Genomic DNA, 5,532 nt, shown 5'->3' on the forward strand with positions numbered 1-5,532 from the left:
TGTTGTTGGTATGGTTATTGATATTTTGGTCAAGTTGAAATCTCGGATATGTTGAAGTTATAGGGGAGATGCTGCCCAATTTTCAGTAACTTAGGAACTAGTAATGAACTAGTCGAAAGAAATGGATAAGGAAATGACCTCTATGGAGACTTGGTTGTAGATGTTACACCCCATACTTTGGTACCTTGGGACACTTCTTAAGGTTCTTAAGTTTCTGGGAAGGCTCTTAAGTTTCTTAGAAGTCATCATGTGAGTTGGATAATCTATAACGCTATCAAACAACTCTAAGGAGGGGAGAATGAGATACCCCAATAATAGGAAAGATTGAAAATAGGGTTATAAGAATTCGAAAGGAGTTGGAGGCCAAGTAATGGGTCATAGGACTTGACTTACTTGCGTAAGCTACCAACTTGGATGTCTTACATACTTGAGCTACTTGAGTACGCATCGAGCTTAAGTAGTAAGGAATACATAGGCTCTTAAAATGAGACGAGATTGCAAACCCACGGAAGAGAAGGAAGGAGGTGTAGCACCTACTCGGAAGCAAGCAGGTGATGCACCTACTTGGACCAAGTAGGTGACACACCTACTTAAGATGGGACCCACGCTGCCATGTGGCAGCTTTGGATTGGATACATGATTGAGGTGGTTCCCTTGGGGGCTTCCATATGTCACCCCTTAGGGATGCCACGTGTCACATCTTAAGGAGGTGTATATATGTACTACATGCTATACATATCTTATTTCAGCACTTAGAACAAAAGAAACAAAAAGAGAAACCCTAAGAGGTGAAGAGAGAGGGGCGACGAATTTGGCCAAAGTGAAAGGTAAGCCCCAATTTTGTTTCATCAATTAAATATCTAAGGTATTCCTCTACTAATTGGAGGTTTTAATGATGTAAATTAACTATTTGTGGAAGAAAGATAGGTCTGCAAACAGCCACCAAAGCTCAGCCGCGTAAAGGAGTTTCCGAACTTAATTTTCAGCAAGTTTGGGAAGCCGTTTGTTAAGGTATGTCTTGGTTCTATTCTACAACGTTTTGGTAAGGGTTTTTAAATGTTATGAGGGTTTTAATAATTTAAATTTAAGTTTTGGAGCAGCACCAAGCGGACAACAAACAGCCACGACATTTCAGTCGCGCTAGAAGAACTTCCGAGGCAAGTTTTGGCAAGCTTTGGCCAATTTCGGGTAAGGTAAGGGTTTTCCTTTCAATTTGAAGTTTATGGTGTGGTTATGGAGTGTATTAAACGTCTTATATGTGTCTGGAAGTATAAGAATTGCACAAGGATGCTTGACATTGGAAATAAACTAAACGAAGGTCGTTATAATTAAACCGAAGTCGAGTAGTGTGTTGTGGTTGTTGTGCTTCGCTTGAAGGGGGTTTGATTGTGTGTTGAAGGGATGAAAATTATTTTAAAAGATGTGTTGGTTCTTCTGGTTCCATCCATATAAACTTCCGTTACGTATGGTTAAAGGTTTTACAAAATAGAGATTAAAAACCATATTTTGGAGTCGTAGTTTTGAGCGGGCTGTTTGGGGCTTGTTTTGAATAATGTAAAGTTAGTTTTATTATATATGGTTGCTACTTGTTAATATGAATATGGTTTCTAAGTTTAGAGATTAAATTGGAGGTTTGGCTAGGGCAAGTTATAGGGGAGATGCTGCCCGATTTCTGTTAACTCCTTAACTACTAAGAAACTAGTCGAGAAGGCGAGCGAGGAGATGAGTTCTATGAATACTCATATGTAACTTAAGACAATGGAAAGTAGAGGGTTTTTGATGCTCATATTTATTTCATGCTAAATAGGTTCAAGAGACGACGAGGAAAATGTGTTAAGAGTAATCCGTAAGAGGTATGTAAAGCTAACGTTTCCTTCTCTTGCCATGTTTTTGGCATAAGTATGTAAGGCTTAGACTTTATTTTGGCATGTCTTCGGCATAAGTGTATTAAGCTTATTCTATCTCTTGGCATGTTTTGGGCACAAATATTTAAAGCTAACCTTCCTTTTTGGCATGGTTTTTATGAAGCAAGTATATGACGTTTATATGATTCCAAGGGAGTTCCTATCCGTAGAGCCGCTAGGATGGCCAAATTCTTGATTTTCCAAAAGATATTTTGTTATGCCTTGATATGTGTATATGATTTCCAAAAGTTCTAATTTGATATAACCCATAGTAACTTTTAAAAGGTACTTGACAATACTCTTATCTTGATTTTTGAATGATAGCTCATTTTAAGTACACCATCGAGTCTCAAATATGATTTGAATTGCATCTAGATTCTCACTACTCCACTCATGGATGACTCAATGCTTCTTTCACTGAGCCCGAGCTAGGATTTTTTATCATGCATACTTCTCTGCATTGTTCGTCGTGCCCCAACGTGAGGGGGCATGTACGACTTGTACATTGGATTTGTGGAGTTATGATGTGCCATGTACACATATGATATGATATGATTTGATATAACCTTCTGATATGATATGATTTTTTATAAAGATATTCTCTACTCTGGAGTTATGATGTGCTATGGCACCAGTGATGGGACGGCGACCACGATTTGTTCACCGAGTCCCATAATGGGGCCGGATATGTCATATGTTTTTTGCATACAATATCTGTAGTTATGAAAAACATTTTGGTATTCTGGGTAGTTTGCTCAATTTTGCACCTTCTGTTCTTGTAATGGCTTTACTTATTATAGTCCATGCTTTACATATTCAGTATATTTTTCGTACCGACCCCCTTTCTTTGGGGGGATGCATTACATGCCCGCAGGTATAGATGCTCGGTTTGCTGATCCGCTCGCCTAGGACATCCACCCTGTTGGTTGGCGGTGCTCCTTTCTCCAGAGCCCTATTTTGGCACTAGCTTTTCTGTTATATATTTATACATAATGGTTAAGGGTACAATAGGGCCCTATCCCGTCATATAACTATGCTATTATTTTGTAGAGGTCTATAGAATTGTGTTGTGGGTTCTGTATATGTGTTTTGGGTTTGTGTTCAGTGACGGCCTTAATGACCTTCGCGTGCTACATCTATTTTCGTGCGCTCTATAGTGCTCTCTTTTGATTTCTACATTTGTTTATTCTGCTAACATGATCGGTGGGGCTAAGGGTACATATGGGTACCCAAATTGGGCACCAGTCACGGCCTACGGAGTTAGGTCGTGATAGAAGTGGTATTAGAATAGTTCGTCCTTAGAGTGTCTACAGACCATGTCTAGTGGAGTCTTATTTATCATTGTGTTGTGCACCACATCTATAAATAGAAGGCTATAGGACATTTAGGATGTTACCTTTCTTTCATATCTAAGATCGTGCGATAGAGCCGAGTCATAGGGAATGAAATTCCTTATAATAAACTATGGTTTTAGAAGAAGGACAACATCGATAGAAGAAGGTGACTGACGATATTGGAAGTTACAAAGCACGCAGGTAAGCAAAGGCACGGAAGATATTTGTCAGGTGAGGTATTGAAGTACAATTGACATATGAAGTTAAAAATAGATAGGAAAAGTAGACAGGGCAGGATAACAGGTGCAGTTTGAGTTGGGCAGATGAGGTAAGTCCATCATTTTGTTTTACTGTTGTTGATATTGGGCACCCTATGTGGTTGCGGTATGATACGATATGAATATATATGTTGGCCCTGTGAGGCATTGTTGGCATTTTCTGCATGCAGGTGTTGAGATAGTATGAAATGCAGAGGAAACTCTGCCCAAATTTTCCAAGAAATAAAAGGAGATACAAGGTTGTAGTATGCCTTGTCCATAATAAGAATGAGATTTGACTAAACTACGAGTAAGGCTAACCTTGATAAATAAGTTAATGACTAAAGTAATTGTAATAGTAGCAAAGAGGTCAATATGGGTATGGAAAAAGAATCTGGAAAAGACTGGTGAGACTAAGGGATGATTTAGAGATGACACCTAGATCTAGATAGAATGACATATTAAAGAACTGACTGAGTTGATACACCAGGATAAACGGAGATGAGCTAATTACTGATTAGGATGAATGAAATATGGCTTTAAATGCACTACTACATTAAGGATATTACTCGAGTACCCATGTTCAAGGCTGGAGTTGGTACTGTATATTGAGGATTCTAAGCACCTCATGATTGTATTAAGGTTTCGTACATGGGTAACCCAAAGTATAGGTGATGTAAAAGAAGATATGGAAATCGCGCAGTATACTAAATAGGTTGTAAAGGACTCATATACATTTGGAAAGTTAGAAATAAACAGACAATGACATGGATACACCCTAAAGGTGGAAAGTGGGCAAGAAAAGTACAAGCATAAGAGAAAATGAACTGACGCTATCATATGTAAGTGGGAATGCTTAAACTTCAAACGAGATCCCATAAGGGATGGATGCGATCATACCAGCACTAATGCACTAGATCCCATCATAACTCTGAAGTTAAGCGTGCTTGGGCGAGAGTAGTACTAGGATAGGTGACCCCATGGGAAGCGAAAGAGGAAATGAAACACAACTATCCATACCTATTCCCTACGTCTACAAGTAATCCTAACCTTTGGAACTTTGATATTGATTGCTCGATAAAAGTATATGTTATAGCAACGGGATAGAGGAACTTTCCAAATAGCCGGTATAAGATCTGGAGGAAGGTTTTGGTTCATATTTGAGGATGAATGTTCTAAAGGGGGGAAAGATGTTACACCCGGTACTTTGGTACCTTGGAACACTTCTTAAGCTTCTTAAGTTTCTGGGAAGGCTCTTAAGTTTCTTAGAAGTCGTCATGTGAGTCGAATAATCTATAATGCTATCAAACAACTCTAAGGAGGGGAGAATGAGATACCCCAATAATAGGAAAGATTGGAAATAGGGTTATAAGAATCCAGAAGGAGTTGGAGGCCAAGTAATGGGTCATAGGACTCGACTTACTTGCGTAAGCTACAAACTTGGATATCTTACATTCTTGAGCTACTTGAGTACGCATCGAGCTTAAGTAGAAACGAATACATAGGTTCTTAAAATGAGATGAGATTGAGAACCCATGGAAGATATGGAAGGAGGTGTAGCACCTACTTAGAAGCAAGTAGGTGATGTACCTACTTGGACAAAGTAGGTGACACACCTACTTAAGGTGGGCCCCACGCTGCCACATGGCATCTTTGGATTGGATGCATGATTGAGGTGGAGACCTAGGGGGATGCCATGTGTCACCTCTTAAGGAGGTGTATATATGTACTACATGCTGTACATATCTTATTTCAGCACTTAGAACAAAAGAAACAAAAGTGCTGAACAAAAGAAACAAAAAGAGAAACCCTAAGAGGTTAAGAGAGTGGGGCGACGGCTTTGGCCAAAGTGAAAGGTAAGCCCCAATTTCGCTCTGTCAATTAACTATATAAGTATTCCTCGACTAAATGGATGTGTTAATGACGTAAATTAACTATTTGGGGCAGCAATATAGGGCTGCAAACAGCCACCATAGCTCAGCCGCGTAAAGGAGTTTCCAAAGTTAATTTTCATCAAGTTTGGGAAGCTGTTTGTTT

General features: G+C 39.2%; 1 pseudogene; it reads left to right on the plus strand.

Moving 5' to 3' along the window:
* Positions 1-4,381: 4,381 nt before the first annotated feature.
* On the plus strand, positions 4,382-4,503 carry LOC129883857 (5S ribosomal RNA; annotated as a pseudogene).
* Positions 4,504-5,532: the final 1,029 nt, after the last annotated feature.

Source organism: Solanum dulcamara, chromosome 3 (assembly GCF_947179165.1).
Source record: "Solanum dulcamara chromosome 3, daSolDulc1.2, whole genome shotgun sequence".
NCBI classification, from domain to species: domain Eukaryota; kingdom Viridiplantae; phylum Streptophyta; class Magnoliopsida; order Solanales; family Solanaceae; genus Solanum; species Solanum dulcamara.